Below are 19,753 nucleotides of genomic sequence, written 5' to 3' on the forward strand. Positions count from 1 at the left end.
CAGGGATATTGTGAGAAATTTTGGGGCCTCTTACACAGCTAAAGCCCCGGGGCCAGCCCTGACTCTGTACAGTCCCACAAGGATGCAGTGCATGGTATGTGTAGTGGATGCAGTGTGTGTATAGTTGATAGAGTGAGTGTGTTTTATATACAGTGTGTATTTGGTGTATACCGTTTATGTGTGGAAAGTGGATGCAATGTGTGTGTGTGTGTGTGTGTGTGTGTGTGTGTGATGGATGCATCATGTGTGTAGTTAATACATACACTACACACACACTGTATCCACTATGCATGCAGGCACTGCTTGGAGAGATATATCCCTGTCTAATTGGGGAGGGGGGGGAATATAATCCTGTCCCATTTGAGAGGGGGGGAGAGGGGTACAATAAACATTGCTGTGGGGGATATATTCCTGTCCCACTGGGGGGCACACATGATAAACACTGCTGGGGAGATGTATGTCTGTCCCACTGGGGGGCACATATTATAAACACTGCTAAATGAGATGTATTCCTGTCCCATTGGGATTGGGATTGGGGGCATGATAAACACTAATGGGGGAGGTATACTCCTGTCAGATTCAGACATTTTAGGCAATTATCATGAATGTGTGTGTTTTTTTTTATACTACTTGCGCAAGTATAGGAGTCTGAATAATCATTAAAAAAAACATATTAAAATATTATCACCTCCCTTTTGACGTCCAGATTCAGAATGACGCAATCACAGTTGGCATATTTATAGACAAAATAGGAGAGCGCAGATCGTAAAAGTAAATAAAACTAAATATCAATAAGAACGTGAGTAAATTCAGCAGCTATACACATATAAAGATCCTTAAAAACTTTACACATAATATATAAACAAAATAAAGTGTCAGCGCTATACTTGAAAACCTAATTTAGGTGATCACTCTCAATCTGAAGTAAAACACTTATAAATGCGGATTCGTGGAAATACTTCCTAATGCAATAAAATAAAACAGACCAGCATAAGTGTAGTACTCAAATAATCATAAAAAGTCTTGCTATAGGGTCCAATAAATCTTGGGTGATGATCTTTTACAGGTTAAGATTAGTCTTGCAGCTATGTCACAGCATCTTTAGGTACATTGTTGCACTGTGGGCTTTTAATCTTGAAATGATACAAAAAGACCTATCATAGCTTAACACTGCAATTTAATCAAGTTAACATACAAAACCCTTACAAGACCCTTACATCAGCAAGTTGTGGTACTCGTTTCCAAGACACCACGATATAAACTTTAAAATACACAGAGGCTGGGCAGCCGTTACCGTCAGTGCACACTCCCACCCGATCTCAGCGCTGATAAAATGAATATTCAAACGGAGAGGAGGCTGTGGCTGGCAAACAATGCTGACAGTTAGACGTGCATCCACCTCTGGCAGCAGGAAGCTGTTCACACTTCGACGCGTTTCGCCCACAATACCAGGCTTTCTCAAGATCTATATATATATATATATATATATCTCTGAATTATCTATAAATAAATATAAACGAATTACAGAGGTACTGCTGCGGAGCAAAATATAGGTTTTGCTCAGTTCACAGGGCTCCGGTAGTGTTTGCCACCAAAGGAATCGGTATCCAGGTCCCAGGTAAAAGACCAGGGTAAGTCCACAAATGTGTTTAAGGTTTTTTTAATATTGAAATATAAAATTATTTAACAAAAATTTTATTAGAAATAAAATACAACAGTATAAGATATACAATAAATAAAAAACAGATGCATTTCACCTTCAACAAGCCTTTCTCAAAACGTCATGTCATTCTACATGACGAGGCCCCCAGTGGACGTCATTCTACATGACGAGGCCCCCAGTGGACGTCATTCTCCATGACGGGGCACCCTGTGGACGTCATTCTCCATGACGGGGCCCCCAGTGGACGTCATTCTCCATGACGGGGCCCCCAGTGGACGTCATTCTCCATGACGGGGCCCCCAGTGGACGTCATTCTCCACGACGGGGCCCCCAGTGGACGTCATTCTCCACGACGGGGCCCCCCGTGGACGTAACTTGCTATGTATTTTAAAAAAAAAAAAGAAAGAGAAAAGTCAGGCTCCATTGTTTTTCTCCCAAGCAAACTAATGTTATAAAACAGGACTTCATCCCCAAGACTGTAGGTTAAACTCTCGTGTCTCTTCTGCACTTTTTTCGCAAAGATCATCTTCTACTTTTACTGCGACAATGCTTTCCAACGTTACTTCATTTATCGTCTCCATTGAGGATTTCCTTTCCACCAAGAACGTAGCATAACTATGCTCCTCCGGTAGAGCGATAGTTGAAAGCTTAAAAAAAATAAAAAAATAAATAAATAAATAGTAACAATACATTTTGATTGAAATTTTGTCAAGATAATTGGAACTCCAGGGAAACAGATCATGGTAAGCCCAGAAATGATATATATATATATATAGTTAATGCAATGTTAAACACAAATACACACACCAGGCAAGCCATAAGACTTTTACCACAGAAATCTCACTTTAACAGTGCTCTCACTACTGCAAAGGATTCTGGGTAGGCGTATGCAAATGAGCTCAACAAAGAACCACATTTTGCCTCATAATTAAACTTTATAAATGGATTGCTTGGAGTAACCTATCATGCTGATGAGTTGAAATAACGAAACAGCTGTCCAAGAGTGGTTCACTGGCACTGCACCTCTTCCTGCATCAGAGACACACACTCCAATGAATCCATGTGTAAGGTGCAATTATGAGGCACCCCAATATGTTAATCTGTTTATGGCAGATCTTGAACAGTGATTCCTAGAAATACTGCACACCAAACCATACAAATATTATTGCTGTATCGATGGTATCTTTATAATTTGGACTGAAAGCGAAGAAAAAACTGATTACTTTTAACACATTCCATCCAAACTAAAAATGGAATATTCCACTAGATCTGTGAATTTTCTGGACACCACTGTGACAGCCACACCTCGTTAAAACCCAGAGTCAGGTGCAGTTACCCTCACAGCTCCAGCATCCACCCCTCCCATACTAAACAGGGCATAACCTACAGCCAAACCACTAGGTACCATCGCATATGATCTGATCCCAATGACCGTAATTCCCATCTAAATGTACTCTTCCAATCTATGAGATTGGTTTGTAGCCTAAGACTATTACCAAACAAATCAACCCTGCTGTAAAAACTCCACGCACGCACCTGCTACAGTACAGAGAGAAAAATAAATATCTACACTTGTGGTCACCTACAGCCCAGCTCTTTAGGAAATAAAGTAAATCATCAGACACCTACAACCAATGTGAACAGAAGATGAGACTCTGAAAATTTTTTCTCTGAAACACCCATTTTGGCCTTCAGACAACCACCAAACCTCCAACAAAAATTAATTAACAGGTAGCTGTCCACTGATGAGAAGAATAAAGAAAATGGGACCAGTCAATGCAAAAAACCTCGCTGCAAATGGGGTCAGCACATATGCACAGACAACACAGCCACAAACAACAATAAAACCTACAGCATTAAAGGTTCATACTCCTGCACATCCAGCAATGTGGTCTACATGATTCAATGCACCAAATGCCACCTAGGATGCTACATTGGGGAAACCACTCAGCAAATCAATGGCAGAATGAATATGCACAAACACTAATAAACACCACAAAGAATGATCGTATTGCACTCTTTTACCCAGCCTGGCCACTCAATGAAGGACCTAAAAATCAAAGTACCGAAAGGGCTTTTTAAAAATACCACTCCTCCCTGCTGGCATGAGACTGTTCACGAATTTTAGCCAATTGGTCTGGTTGTTAGTCAGATGCCCCTATTGGTTAGAAAGGATACTACAGTTACAATTTTATACTTATAAGTTGGGGCTATTTCAATATAATGATATAGACGGGTTTGATATATACATATACAAAAAAACAAGTCCCGCGCTCAAACTCCCATAACTCCTGGGCGGCAGCAACGACCATAGTACACATCAGCTCAAATACATACAGTAAAAACCAAAGAAAATAAAGTTACCTGCACTCTTTCCCAAATCCCCATGTATATTTAAACAAATTGAGGTTTTTAGTTACCTCCAATGGCCATAAGAGGGTATGCCCACCAGCCACGTCAAGGCAGACCACGTAGGTGGGTCCTAACTCTAACCATTTACCTTGCTTCCTTGAGCTTCTGGCAAAGATATCTCGGAGACAAAAAGGGGTGTTTTTTATATAGCAATTTGAACATAAATACCGCACTCAAAGCATTTATTATGCGCACTAAGAACAATTCATAAATAAGTTTGCGAAAAAATTCATTTATTGTTCACTGACTCCGTATAATTAATTGGAGGAAAAGGCTACTAAAGGCAATTGGTGATCCTATCTTAAATTCATATATCATACACATAGAAAGAATTCATAATATATACAGATCCTATTTACAACCACTAGCGATCCCTTCATGAATTCATATATCATACACAAAGTACAAGTTCATGATATATACTAATGCTATTTACAACTAATTACAGTCCTGATATATTCTAATGCCATTTACAACTATTTACAGTCCTGACTGTAGTAATATAGAGGGTATTCCCTGGTTGTAGAGGGGGTAAATCATTGGAGCAGTAGAGTATAGAGTCCTCCCGTGTCTGTTGTTCGTGATGCAGTAAAGTCCTCCTATTAGGTGAATCACAGTGATCGGCAGCAAACGATCGTGAGATAAGTCAGCTGATCGGCAGCAAACGGGCTGCGCGCTCGGGACGTCCATGTCCCGTCGAAGGACCCTGCAATTTGACAGACGAGAAGGCTGAATTTATATATCCCTAATTGGCGGCTTCTACCACTTCCGCCTTGTCGTGGTGACGTCAGCGTGCGTCACATGTGATTGAAAATGTTTTATTGTCCATACCATACAGGACAATTGACAGTAAGGAACCACACTTTGTAAGGATAACGTAGAACATCGCACCATTTGGTACAAGATTTTAAATAAGTGCTCAGTAGATCTTATGGTATTAACCATTGAGTCCCTACAAAAAGAATTGGTCAAATTAATTAAGGAAATAGCAACAGTGGAACAGGAGTTGGCAGCTGTGACAGCTCAAAGTGACTTAGAAACTCTTAAAACTCAGATTGAAGAAAAGTTTAAAGAATACCAGAGGGAGACAGAAGAGTTCAAAAAGAAATACCGTATTTATTCGAGTATAACGCGCAAAATTTTGGACCGATATTTTATCTAAAATTAGGGGTGCGCGTTATACTCGAATAAATATTAGCCCAGCAGAAGAGAGAGGGAGTGGGTGCTCCGATAATACCTCATTACAAGCCTGGCGGTCCTGGGGTGGCGGGCAGCAAGTGTTTACTCACCTCACTGCAGCTCCTCCAGCTCCCCAGTGTAAATCTCGCGAGACCCGCGGCCAGCTCAACATTTGATAGAAGACATACAGGTGCCAGCAGGTGACTTTTGGCTAGTGACTATGGACGTCCAATCACTATACACCTCAATAGATCACAAGAGAGGGATAGAGGCAGTTGATTGGACACTGGATAAGGACCCCAATCTGATCCAACAGGAGGATACTAGAAAATACATCAGGGAACTACTTACTTTTACTTTAACAGTAAATTACTTCTTATTTGGGGACAAATATTTTAAACAGATTAAGGGCACAGCTATGGGCTCAAAAGTCGCTCCAACATACGCTAACATTTACATGAATCATGTGGAAGAGATGTGCATCTACCAACATCCTCTATTTACCAAATGTTTAGTTTGGAAACGGTATATAGACAACCTGTTCATATGTTGGGGCGGCACTAGGGCCCAGCTACAGGAGTCCCATGATTCACTGAATACACAAGATCCTGATATCAAGTTTACCATGTATTGTGACATGGTAACGGTCCCTTTTTTAGATGTCCAAGTACAAAGAGTACACCACCGACTCCATAGTGACCTATACATAAAACCCACTGACCGTAACAACTTACTGACGTATGCCAGCTTTCATCCGATCCACCTTAAGAATGGCTTACCCTATAGCCAATTGTTAAGGGTGAAAAGGATTGTATCACAAGAAGAAAAGGTAATCTAACAGGATTAGACATTATGGCACAAAAATTTATGGAAAGGGGTTATCCAACACATATAGTTCTTAATCAGGGACAAAAACTTGAAAATTTCACTCGTCAGGAAACTCTTTTTGGGTCGAGAACAGTCAATAAAACAGAGAGGATAGCCTTTGTATCACCATATACCCCATTGAATAGAGACATATGTAAGCTCTTTGAGGGGGACTTTCAATTACCCCAGGTATTTCAAAACCCACCACTTTTTTCGTATCAAAGGGCTCCTAGTTTGAAGGATTTCTTAGTGAAGTCAGACATTGGCAGCTCAAAGAAACAGACAAGGTTCTTTTCTGAACCAAAGAAAGGTACGTTTCCATGCCATTGCAGCAGTGTGATCAAGGGGGAGTATTTTGCTCACCTTCGGTCTGGTAAGAATTTTTTCGTCAAGGATTACTATATGTGTTAATCTGACTTCGTCATATATATCTTAAAGTGTCCTTGTGGGTATGTATACGTGGGGGAGACCATCCGGTCAGTAAAAGAGTGCATAGGGGAGCATAAAAGGAGTATTAAGGCAGCCTTACAACGAGGCATTGTTGAAGCTCCGGTGCCTAGACATTTCAAATCTCAAGGCCATAGTGTGAGCCAGTTAAGGTTTCAGGTCATAGACCCCCTATATATTTGCATTTATATAACTCTTACCCACTAGAATTATGGTCTTAATCTGTTTCTTATACACAGCTAGAGGTAGGACCACCTGTCCATTTATTCAAATAGATGTGTTAGCCTTTATTAAATATTTCATTTCTGCCCCAGATATTACTTCTGTCTTGCACTTATTATGTTATAGGACTTTTTTCCCCCCCACAGTGTTTAGTCTTTATTACATGTTTTAATTCATATGGCAATTAGGTTTAACCCCTTAAGGACCAAACTTCTGGAATAAAAGGGAATCATGACATGTCACACATGTCATGTGTCCTTAAGGGGTTAAGCATCAATCTGTTTCCCATATACTTGTATGGGATACTGTTCAGACTTTTACTTCCTCACTGTCAATTGTCCTGTATGGTATGGACAAAGTTTTTCCAATCGCATGTGACGCGTTGACGCACTCTGACGTCACCACGACAAGGCGGAAGTGGTAGAAGAGGCAGATGCAGCCCGGTATAGCCGCCAATTAGGGATATATAAATTCAGCCTTCTCGTCTGTCAAATTGCAGGGGCCTTCGAAGGGACATGGACGTCCCGAGCGCACAGCCCGTTTACTGCCGATCAGCTGACTTACCTCACGATCGTATGCTGCCGATCAGCCGATTCACCTAATAGGAAGACTTTATTGCATCACAAACAACAGACACGGGAGAACTCTCTTCTCTACTGCTCCAATGATTTACCCCCTCTACAACCAGGGAATACCCTCTATATTACTACAGTCTATCCCTGCGAGGACGTTACTACTTTTGACGAGATCCACCTATTTATAAAGAATTTTTCAGTGCACTATTCGCCACAATTGGACTGCCTTATATACATTTTTGCCTCTTTCTTTTTTCTGGATTTTTTACTATTTGCTAATAATAGTATATTTCTTTTTTTGTTTTTCTGCTGTTTTAGTTATTTTTCTAAGGCCTAGCACGACCACAACAGGTGGTGGATCCACCTACGAAATCTCATCCCTGCACGTGCGGGATATCAGGACTGTAATTAGTTGTAAATAGCATTAGTATATTTCATGAACTTGTACTTTGTGTATGATATATGAATTCATGTTACTATGGCATCTGCACGGCATTAAGTGGCAAGTAGGGATCGACCGATATTGATTTTTTAGAGCCGATACCGATAATCTGTGAACTTTCAGGCCGATAGCCGATAATTTGTTGATATTCTGTACATTTACCATTTTGAAAAAATAAACTATTTCTAACGGTAAATGCACAAAATATACATGCCACATGTAGTGGACGAAGTGTATTTAGACAGGGGAGCTGTGTGTGTAGTGGATGCAGTGTGTATTTGTGTAGTGTGTGTATATATAGTGAATGCAGCGTGTTTGTGTAGTGTGTATAGTGAATGCAGTGTGTTTGTGTAGTGTGTATAGTGAATGCAGAGTGTTTGTGTAGTGTGTATAGTGAATGCAGAGTGTGTGTTTGTGTAGTGTGTATAGTGAATGCAGTGTGTTTGTGTAGTGTGTATAGTGAATGCAGAGTGTGTGTTTGTGTAGTGTGTATAGTGAATGCAGTGTGTGTGTAGTGTGTAAAGTAAATGCAGTGTGTGTTTGTGTAGTGTGTATAGTGAATGCAGTGTGTTTGTGTAGTGTGTATAGTGAATGCAGAGTGTGTGTGTAGTGTGTATAGTGAATGCAGTGTGTGTTTGTGTAGTGTGTATAGTGAATGCAGAGTGTGTGTGTAGTGTGTATAGTGAATGCAGTGTGTGTAAAGTGAATGCAGTGTGTGTTTGTGTAGTATGTATATAATGCAGTGTGTGTTTGTGTAGTGTGTATAGTGAATGCAGTGTGGGTAAAGTGAATGCAGTGTGTGTGTGTATGTAATGCAGTGTGTGTGTGTGTGTGTAGTGATGTAATTTGTGTAAAATGGGGGGGGGGTTAATGTTAATTATTATTATTTTTTTATATTTAAATTGTGTTTTTTTTTGTTTGTTTCTTTTAGTCCCCCCTCGCTAGTAATGAGCCTGGCGGTCCCAGGAGGTATTATCGGCAATATCGGTAGCTATATTGGCCGATACCGATAATCGGCCGATAATAATCGGTAAAACCGATAATCGGTCGATCCCTAGTGGCAAGGGCTTTATTATTTTTTCTCACAACTCACTTTTGGATCCAAAAGTAGTCCCAAACTTTTTGTTACATAGCTGAAAAGAGACTTGCGTCCATCAAGTTCAGCCTTCCTCACATTTGTTTTTTGCTGTTGATCCAAAAGAAGGCAAAAAAAGGCAGACACGTTTGCTGAAACTTTGTGTTAGTTATTGTTTAATGTGTGCAGATGTCCATCCGTTATTCACTACCTGGACGATTTCCTCACGATTGAAACAGCGCACTCCCACCCTAGCAGCCTTACACACATGTTGGCTCTTTTTGAGTCCCCAAGGCATCATCCTGTCTCCCCTCACACCTGCATGCAATTTCTGGAAATCCAATTGGACTCAATCCACATGCTAGCTAGCCTTCCCCAGGATAAGATTGAGCGCACCCTATCAAGCATTGAACAATACTTGCAACTAGGTTCTTGCAACCGCAAGGAACTTCAACCGCTGCTGGGGTCGCTCAATTTTGCCATGAGAATCATCCCGCAGAGTAGATCCTTCATTTCCCGTTTACTCTCTTTATTCTCACGGTTCACCACAGACACATCACGTATCACGTTAGACACTCACGTAACCTCTGATTTACTCATGTGTCGCTTTTTCCTCACATCTTGGAATGGACAAGTCATGTTTATTCCCCCCCTCTCTGATATTTCACCCACCCTTTGGACAGATGCTGCGGCAAACTCTGGTTTTGCAGCCACCTGGAGAGATCACCTGGAGATTCCCTGCCCAGCTTCTCCGCTACTTCGGCTTTGTTTGAATTGTATCCGATCGTGGCAGCTGCCATTGCCTGGGGACCAAAATGGTCCGGTCACTCAGATAACTTAGCCACTTGCCACATTGTGAATAAAGGCCGATCATCTTTGGACATCATGAGACTGTTGAGGAAACTCACAAGGGTACCGGCCACTTGCCAATTTTTTTATCACATGTATTCACATTCCAGGTTTCACAAACATCTCAGCTGACCATTTGTCTCGGTTTCGTTTTCAGGCTTTCTTCCAGACACTGCCCACCGCTTCCAGACTGGCTACCCCTGCCCCGCCATTCCAAGACGTGCTCATGGATTAAATGTCTTGTTAAACCATGCACGTCACATTTCTCACCTTGCACTTTCTGTCAACACTAGGAAATCATACGACAAGGCTTTTCACATCTTCACTAAATTTATAGCGGAGTTTCAAGTTCTTGACATGTTTGCTTTGGAATCTATTTAGGGGTTCACTTCTTTTTGCCACCTTAACTTAAAATTATCATTTAACACAATTAAACTGTACCTTACGGGCATGCAACACCACATGCTTCTACGACACCCCAACAATACAGGAGTCCTTTCATCATATCAGATAAAGACCTTACTGAAAGGAATCAAAAAGATTAATACACACGTACCATCTCAAAGGCTACCCATTCACAAAAACATTTTTCATTCGCTATCCGACTTATTCGATTCAGCTCCTTTCGAACACATGACCAATATGGTAATCAAAACTGCCATACACCTAGAATACTATGGGTTCTTACGCCCCAATTAATTTATCGCTAGAAATATAACTGCCACTGAATACCAGAAAACTTCTGATATCCAGAAAACCTTAGATCATTATGTTCTATCCCTGCATCAGTCTAAAACTAGCTATAGGACATACAGTCAAAATTACCCTGTTTCCTACTCAAAACAAATGGTGCCCTGTAAAAGTCCTGGATACTTATCTCATCACTGTCCAGAAACAACCACACCAACCCTTATTAGAACGTCACGGCTCCATCCTTACAACATCAAAATTCATGCTTTATGTTCGCTTACTGTTAAAAAGGCTCGGCCTAAATGCAAACCTTTTCTCAGGACACTCCTTGCGCATAGGGGCAGCATCTTTAGCTTCCTCCAACCACTTTCCAGCTCATATCATCGGGGCTATGGGACGCTGGAAATCCTCTGCCTATACTCTTTACATTCCAAACCCAGTTAAAGAGTTAAGGCAAGCTTTTCGTGACTTGTCCAAATAAACAAGGTTTTGTTACATGAATAAATGTTGTATGGTATTTTCCTTTTTGCCCACTTTTATTACAGGCCTACTGCTTTGTCGCTTCCGGCACACCACAACTGTGTAAATTTAAATATGTTTAATGGTTATAATTTGCTATGTTAGCTTTTCATCACGGACGGGAGGGAGAGCGGGAGAGAGGGAGAAAGAAAGAATTGATGGACACACCTTGGCACTCACCCTTTTGTCCGTAATTTCCAAATTATCTTGAGGAAGACCCAAATGGGTCGAAACGTTGAAATGTTAGTTTTATGACTATGTTCCCATAAACACCACTGAATTTATGGAAAGACCTGTGAGTGCACCCTTTTTCTAATTTGAGAGAAAATATATAATATAATATTAAAAAAAATATATCAATATTATCAATATTAAAAAAAAAAAAAAAAAAAAAAGGTTTCCTTACTGTATTTATATAATATTTTTTTCCTTAATATAGTGAAAGTAATGACAAGTGGTTTGTATATTAACCCTGTGGACAAAAAAACCCCTCTAATTTAATATTAAATATAAATTTAATTCCTATTTACCACTTAAATACCGTCTACTCCAAGATCTACCAGTTATACACAAGTAAACACGGAAACTACGAACTGCAAAAACTAATTAACCAAGATAGGGAGGGAAGGGGGCGGAGCTTGACAGCTGAGACAAGCGGCCGCGATACTCTGGAGCTCCGAAGCACAAACAAGAAAAACCCGAAAAATACCCATACAAACTACGCCTAAACCACGGCAGAAACCCCCAGCCCACACCCTAACAAAATAGGACGCAAAACGAGAAAAACAAACCCGGGAAAATTATTAGCGGACCACCATGATGACATCCATAAGGACATCACCGTACTTAAGGGAAACCTAAAGGGAGTGACCACCCGCCTAAATGTAATGGAGAACCGAACCGAAACAAATACCAGGGACATAGGGGAACTCAAACGTGCAGGATTTGTGCTACAGCAACGTTCCCACGAATACCGCATGGCCGAGCACGAGGACGCCAGACAACCTGAAAGATAGGGGGCTCCCGGAGGATATTACAGATGCAGAGCTACCACAGGTCATCAAACGCCTGCTCGCAATGATACTGCCACCCGCACAATCAGATCTCATACACCCAGACTACCTCTTCAGGGCCCCCAAATCACCAAAGGCCTCTACCAGGACCACCAGGGACGCCATAGTTGCTTTCCGGAACGGAATTGACAAGACAGCAGTACTGGGGCAGGACACCCCTACAATTTGATAACAGGGCACTGAGTTTTTACGCCGACCTCTGCAACAGCACCTTAGCATGGAGATGATCCTTCCAGCCACTTACCATCCTTCTCCGCCAAAAGGGCCTCAGATACCGCTGGCGACCATCCCACACCCTAACAGTCCAGCAGGGACCGGACTCGCATCAGGTATGGGACTTGTGCGACGCAGCACCTTTCCCAATCACTGGGCCCATCTATGGACTCCCTCATCTCAAAAGGCCAGAAGAGCCCAGTACCCCCGCAGCACAGATGGGACCCGACCAGAACTGTCCCGTTCATGCCACAAGGCCTCACACCCGACCCATACGTTGCTGTTACCTTCTGAACAGCGACGGATAGCTGCACGGGATACCTGACAGGACGGCAAGAACAAGTACACCAAACATGCTTACAACTGTAGATGATATGCCTAATCACTATTACTTACCCCTATTGTTGCTTCCTACCCTTTGTTATTACTTTCATTTAACTACTTTAATTTAATTTGATTAATTTTATCCTATTGACGTCGACCTCTAATACTGTATGCCATGCAGGATCTGCTAACATACACCTGGCTAGAAAGACTCGACCTTAGCGCCCTAATCTAATCACACACCAGGCACTCCCATTAACCGCACCTCCTACACACACTCACTAACCACGAGACTACGAATAGACTACCACTCAGGGACGAAACATTACACCACTAGTGCACACTCATACACGCGACTACACAATTTCAACTACACACCTACCATCTGCTACGAATCCCACACTAATTACCAGCCAAAGGAAAATGTTTATGCTTAAGTTACTGCCTACCGAAGCCGATCTCTTACCTACACACATAAAATGTGCAGATATATCTATTGTCACAGTTATACAATATGTGATTATGCTCTTGCCCCAGCTGATGTGGCAAGAAAAGGTATATACTTTGACTAAGCACACTTAAACACATCTTCTAAACACGACATATCTAACGATCGACTCATCGTTATTCACTCTAGCTAGTCTTACCTTGCATAACCATTGTGTATTTTGTGTTTAACCCTACATGTATACTGCAAGTTGTTATGTAAACTCATGTTAAGCCTGTTCAAATAACTAAATAAATGTGCAGACTCATACCACTGTTTTGCCTGCATATAACGTGTGCGCTGTTGTGGCGTTTATTCATGCAATGTACCTACCTGCACAACTAAAATAAAGAATTACGTATTTATCGGCGTATAACACGCACCGGCGTATAAAACGCACCTCATTTTTAGAAAGAAATTCCAGGAAATTTCCCCCCCTCCCATAGTATTCCCCCTCATCCCATAGTGTCCCCCCCCCACAGTATTCTCCCCCCCTCCCCTCCCACAGTATTCTCCCCCCCTCCCCTCCCACAGTATTCTCCCCCCCTCCCCTCCCACAGTATTCTCCCCCCCTCCCCTCCCATAGTGTACTTCCACCCCCTCCCCTCCCCTCCCATAGTGTACTTCCCCCCCCTCCCATAGTGTACTTCCCCCCCCTCCCATAGTGTACTTCCCCCCCCTCCCCTCCCATAGTGTACTTCCCCCCCCTCCCCTCCCATAGTGTACTTCCCCCCCCTCCCCTCCCATAGTGTACTTCCCCCCCTCCCCTCCCATAGTGTACTTCCCCCCCCTCCCATAGTGTACTTCCCCCCCCTCCCCTCCCATAGTGTACTTCCCCCCCCTCCCCTCCCATAGTGTACTTCCCCCCCCTCCCCTCCCATAGTGTACTTCCCCCCCCTCCCCTCCCATAGTGTACTTCCCCCCCCTCCCCTCCCATAGTGTACTTCCCCCCCCTCCCCTCCCATAGTGTACTTCCCCCCCCTCCCCTCCCATAGTGTACTTCCCCCCCCTCCCCTCCCATAGTGTACTTCCCCCCCCTCCCCTCCCATAGTGTACTTCCCCCCCCTCCCCTCCCATAGTGTACTTCCCCCCCCTCCCCTCCCATAGTGTACTTCCCCCCCCTCCCCTCCCATAGTGTACTTCCCCCCCTCCCCTCCCATAGTGTACTTCCCCCCCCTCCCCTCCCATAGTGTACTTCCCCCCCCCTCCCCTCCCCTCCCATAGTGTACTTCCCCCCCCCTCCCATAGTGTACTTCCCCCCCCCCCCTCCCATAGTGTACTCCCCCCCCCCCCTCCCATAGTGTACTTCCCCCCCCCCTCCCCTCCCATAGTGTACTTCCCCCCCCCCCTCCCCTCCCATAGTGTACTTCCCCCCCCCCCTCCCCTCCCATAGTGTACTTCCCCCCCCCCCTCCCCTCCCATAGTGTACTTCCCCCCCCCCTCCCCTCCCATAGTGTACTTCCCCCCCCCTCCCATAGTGTACTTCCCCCCCCTCCCCTCCCATAGTGTACTTCCCCCCCCTCCCCTCCCATAGTGTACTTCCCCCCCCTCCCCTCCCATAGTGTACTTCCCCCCCCCTCCCCTCCCATAGTGTACTTCCCCCCCCCTCCCCTCCCATAGTGTACTTCCCCCCCCCTCCCCTCCCATAGTGTACTTCCCCCCCCCTCCCCTCCCATAGTGTACTTCCCCCCCCCTCCCCTCCCATAGTGTACTTCCCCCCCCCTCCCCTCCCATAGTGTACTTCCCCCCCCTCCCCTCCCATAGTGTACTTCCCCCCCCTCCCCTCCCCTCGTGTACTTCCCCCCCTCCCCTCCCCTCCCCTCGTGTACTTCCCCCCCTCCCCTCCCCTCCCCTCGTGTACTTCCCCCCCTCCCCTCGTGTACTTCCCCCCCTCCCCTCCCCTCCTGTACTTCCCCCCCTCCCCTCCCCTCGTGTACTTCCCCCCCTCCCCTCCCCTCCCCTTGTGTACTTCCCCCCCTCCCCTCCCCTCGTGTACTTCCCCCCCTCCCCTCCCCTCCCCTCGTGTACTTCCCCCCCTCCCCTCCCCTCCCCTCGTGTACTTCCCCCCCTCCCCTCCCCTCCCCTCGTGTACTTCCCCCCCTCCCCTCCCCTCCCCTCGTGTACTTCCCCCCCTCCCCTCCCCTCGTGTACTTCCCCCCCTCCCCTCCCCTCGTGTACTTCCCCCCCTCCCCTCCCCTCGTGTACTTCCCCCCCTCCCCTCCCCTCCCCTCGTGTACTTCCCCCCCCTCCCCTCCCCTCCCCTCCCCTCGTGTACTTCCCCCCCTCCCCTCCCCTCCCCTCGTGTACTTCCCCCCCTCCCCTCCCCTCCCCTCGTGTACTTCCCCCCCTCCCCTCCCCTCCCCTCGTGTACTTCCCCCCCTCCCCTCCCCTCCCCTCGTGTACTTCCCCCCCTCCCCTCCCCTCGTGTACTTCCCCCCCTCCCCTCCCCTCGTGTACTTCCCCCCCCTCCCCTCCCCTCGTGTACTTCCCCCCCCTCCCCTCCCCTCGTGTACTTCCCCCCCCTCCCCTCCCCTCGTGTACTTCCCCCCCCTCCCCTCCCCTCGTGTACTTCCCCCCCCTCCCCTCCCCTCGTGTACTTCCCCCCCCTCCCCTCCCATAGTGTACTCCCCCCCCTCCCCTCCCCTCCCATAGTGTACTTCCCCCCCCCTCCCCTCCCATAGTGTACTTCCCCCCCCCTCCCCTCCCATAATTACTTACCTGTCCTGAAGCGTGGGCCGGCTTCACAGCTTGCACCGCGGTACAGGAACTTTAATTTCATGTTCCGGTTTCCGGTGGGACTGAAAGGAAGTGTGCACACTATTGTGCACACTTCCTTTCAGTCCCGCCGGAAACCGGAACATGAAATTAAAGTTCCTGTACCGCGGTGCAAGCTGTGAAGCCGGCCCACGCTTCAGGACAGGTAAGTAATTATGGGATATCGGCGTATAACACGCACCCACGATTTCCCCCCTATTTTCAGGGGGAAAAAGTGCGTGTTATACGCCGATAAATACGGTAAATAAAAAAAAAAAGATAGGGAGGGAAACAGAATTGCCACTTTATTAAGGGAAAAATGAATTTACGTAAAAATTTCTGTTTTCAGGTCATATAGTGGCAGGACTGACAAGTGGGATATAGCAAGATCCCAATAAATAGTAAGTGTGGAAATTTAATAGGCAACAGCTTGAAGCACCTTGCACCCAAAAGCAGTTTCAGAAAAGGATAATATTATCAGCTTTATGAAAGTATGAGCATGAGTACCTATGCTGACAAAACACTCTTGGTGTCAGCAAGATCTAGTACAGTATAAATAGGCTTTTCTAAATTGAAATGTACGCCAAAAATCAAAGTTCAGTTCTGCGCATGCACACTAGCGTGATGGGAACTTCAGTGGAATACAAGGCCTCCTACTTACAATCACTTCCCATGCTTGCTCCATAACTCTGAATGCAGAAGTTGGGCCTCTTGGGGAGCTTTCGGACCATTGCCCCAAGGCATCATCCTGTGTGTCTTAGACTTGAAAGAGGTACCCGTCAATCCCGATAATGGGACAAGATGAACTGGTAGATTTTGGGGGAGATGGTTTTGAAGCGGTAAGCAGGCAGTAATTAAATTTATGTGACGAACGCCCTTTGGTCTGGTCGTTCGTCACAAGCTCCTGGAGGAGCCTGCTAGCCAGCCTCCTGCCCAAAGACTATGGGCCATGGAACCAGCTTATAAAAAGACTTGGTTCGTGGGATTTATTTGTTCTGTTCGGGAACCGAATCAACTCACGAACTGCGGACCACCTCTGTGCTTGTTAACCTATCATCGTGGATTCTAATTGTGCTGCTGGGCGGCCGCCGTTCATATGCACGAACACGTGGGAACTGTGTTGGTGGCCATCTTGGCAAAAGCACCAAACACACTGGAACTGTTTTAAGCAGAACTTAAAAGCAGAACTTTAATTCCGGTAGCGTTTCGGCAGTGTTAGTGGGATCTGAGCGCTTTTCAGTTATGTTGGGCGCTCAGATCCAGGCTATCCAGGGATACATAGACTGTGTGGGTCCCTATGTGGGAAATATGTATTTTGAGGTGTTTTTCATGTTTTATGGCTGAGTCATGGTGACACTGCACTTTGGGGACATTTTGTGGGTGTGTTTATGGGAGTCCTACGCGTGTGTACTGTGACTCTAAAATGTATAAAGGCAGACCATCTGGCCAGATTGAAGAATTCCAGCTTCTACACCCAGAACTATGCGACGTCTGGTTACTGGGAGGGGAGAGGGCTAATCACTGTTCCAGCATGGAGGATCCAGCGGGGAAAGTCCTTGTAAGAACTACGGTTCCCAGGACTGTGTGTCGTCCAGTCCCTGGGAGTGGATAGAGGTATTTCCCTATTTGGCTACAGGGCGGAGAGGTTCCAGGACCCCAGTCAAGCCACGTCGACTGGGGGCAGAAGCTATGAGGTTTTTCCCCTGTTCCATCTAGGAAGCGGTCCTTTGGCGGCAGTACCCAGCTGCGGTACAGAGAGCTCCATTACAATTAATATTTAGTATTAAATTACAGAGCATCTTGTCGATAAGATGAAGATACAATCCACTTGTCAGTACTGCCACTATATGACAGGAAAAACATTATTGAACAAAGTATTTATTAGAAATAAAATGCAATTATAAAAGCAATTCAAGACGTAAAAAAAAAAGCACTGATGCGTTTCACCCAAGGCATTCTCAAACTATCCCAGCGCGCACAGTGCCCCCCGCCCTCTGCATCATTCCTCCTTTTCTACCATGCTTACTCATATTATAAAGCCTTACCTCATCACCAAGACTGTAGATTAGACTCTCATGATTCTGAGCTTTTTTCGCATTAGCCATCTCCTGCTTTTCCTGCGACTTGGCAATGTTTTCCAATGTTGCTTCTAATATAGTCTCCATTGAGGATTCCCTTTCCTCCAAGAACTTAGTATAACTTTGCTCCTCTGGTAGAGAGATAGCTGAAAGCTGGAAACATAATAATAATTAACATGATTGAAATGAAAGTAACTTTTGTAGTACAGTCACACAGTTCTCAAATAATAAAACTGAACCAAGATTCAAATACTTCGGAATAAAGAAAAAAATATGTTTAGTTCCATGTGCACACCATCTTTAAACACTATTATGGCAGATAATAGCTATCAAATGTTATGTGCCACCTGTGTTGAATAAAGCAAGTAGACAGGACCAGGTAAGATCTGCATTTACTAAATAATTCTTACATATATTATAGAAAAAAAAATATTTCTCCATAGCTGTGACAGAAAATACAGAAAACAAACAAAAACTCACTGGCATGTCAACAGGAACTTCCGCGGGGAAAACGGCCTCCCTCCCGTACATCAAGAGAAATGGTGAATATTTGGTAGTGGTTTGGACCTTTGATCTTATAGAAAATAATGTAGCGTCCAAACACACGTCCCAGTTATTTTGTTTCTCTTTCACCAATTTAGTGAGAACTCTTGAATGAATAAAAGAAAAGGCAAGATAAACACATTTACAAAACTCTGAAATCATGCAGACTTTATAGCTCTACCCATACACAGAGAGAAATAAGTGGAATGCAAGAAGAACATTGCTTAACCCCTTAAGGACCAAACTTCTGGAATAAAAGGGAATCATGACATGTCACACATGTCATGTGTCCTTAAGGGGTTAAAGAGAAACCTGAACAGCAACATTCTAATAAAAAACAAACTTGAATTAAACTTGCCTCTTGATGTTGTTATTGGTTTTGTCATCCAGGCCGTTTGTCTGTGGATGATATGCAGCTGTCTCGCTTCTTTCAATTCCCAGAATACTGCACATCTGGTCGTTGAGCTTTGTATAGAAAAAATAAATAAAAGAAGGATACAAGAATAGAAAATTCAAATAAACTAGCAGATTACTAAATCATTTTTACAATAATGGTAAATGGGAAGTTCACATACTTGATCGACAAACTCTTTGCCCTGGTCGGAAAGTATCCGTTTGGGACAACCATATCGACAGATCATCGAGCAAATATGCCGTCCCGCTTCGGCAACAGATTTGGTTTTCAGAGGAAAAGCCTCCACCCATTTCGAGAAGTAATCTGTGGCCGTCAAGATGTATTGAAAACCATCCACTGTCTCTGGGAAAGGGCCTATTATGTCAATCGCAACAAGCTCCCAGGCAGCAGACACCTAATATTAATCAACAAATATATTTATTTTAATAGACGAATGTAATAATATTTCTTATGTAATACTATAGAAAATATTTACCTTAACAAACTGTAACGACGGGGGAGCTGACAAAGGCTTTCCAACCTTCTGGCATTTCACGCATTTCTTGATCTGTAGGAAATCAGTTGTTTTTAACCTTTGTATAGCTTACATAAATATTGCAAAACACAAAAATAATTAGTGGGTACCCAGTTCTCAATATCGATGGTCATTCCTTGCCAGAAGAATCTCGAGGAAATTGCCGACCGTGTCCTAACAATGCCTGGATGACCTCCAATCGGTGATGAATGGAATTCTCTGAAGATCCTCTTTGCTTCTTCCTTGCATTTAACAACCCTTCTTCTTCCAACAAAGAGTTCTCCTTCTGTAATGAAGGGGAAAATTCAAGTGCTACATTCATTACAAATCTATCGTCTCAAACTAAAACGGATTGTATTTCTGATACTCACCCTTTAGTGTAAATTTGGCAGTGGTCTGCCTAAAGCTTTGT

Source organism: Pelobates fuscus, chromosome 7 (assembly GCF_036172605.1).
Source record: "Pelobates fuscus isolate aPelFus1 chromosome 7, aPelFus1.pri, whole genome shotgun sequence".
NCBI classification, from domain to species: Eukaryota; Metazoa; Chordata; class Amphibia; order Anura; family Pelobatidae; genus Pelobates; species Pelobates fuscus.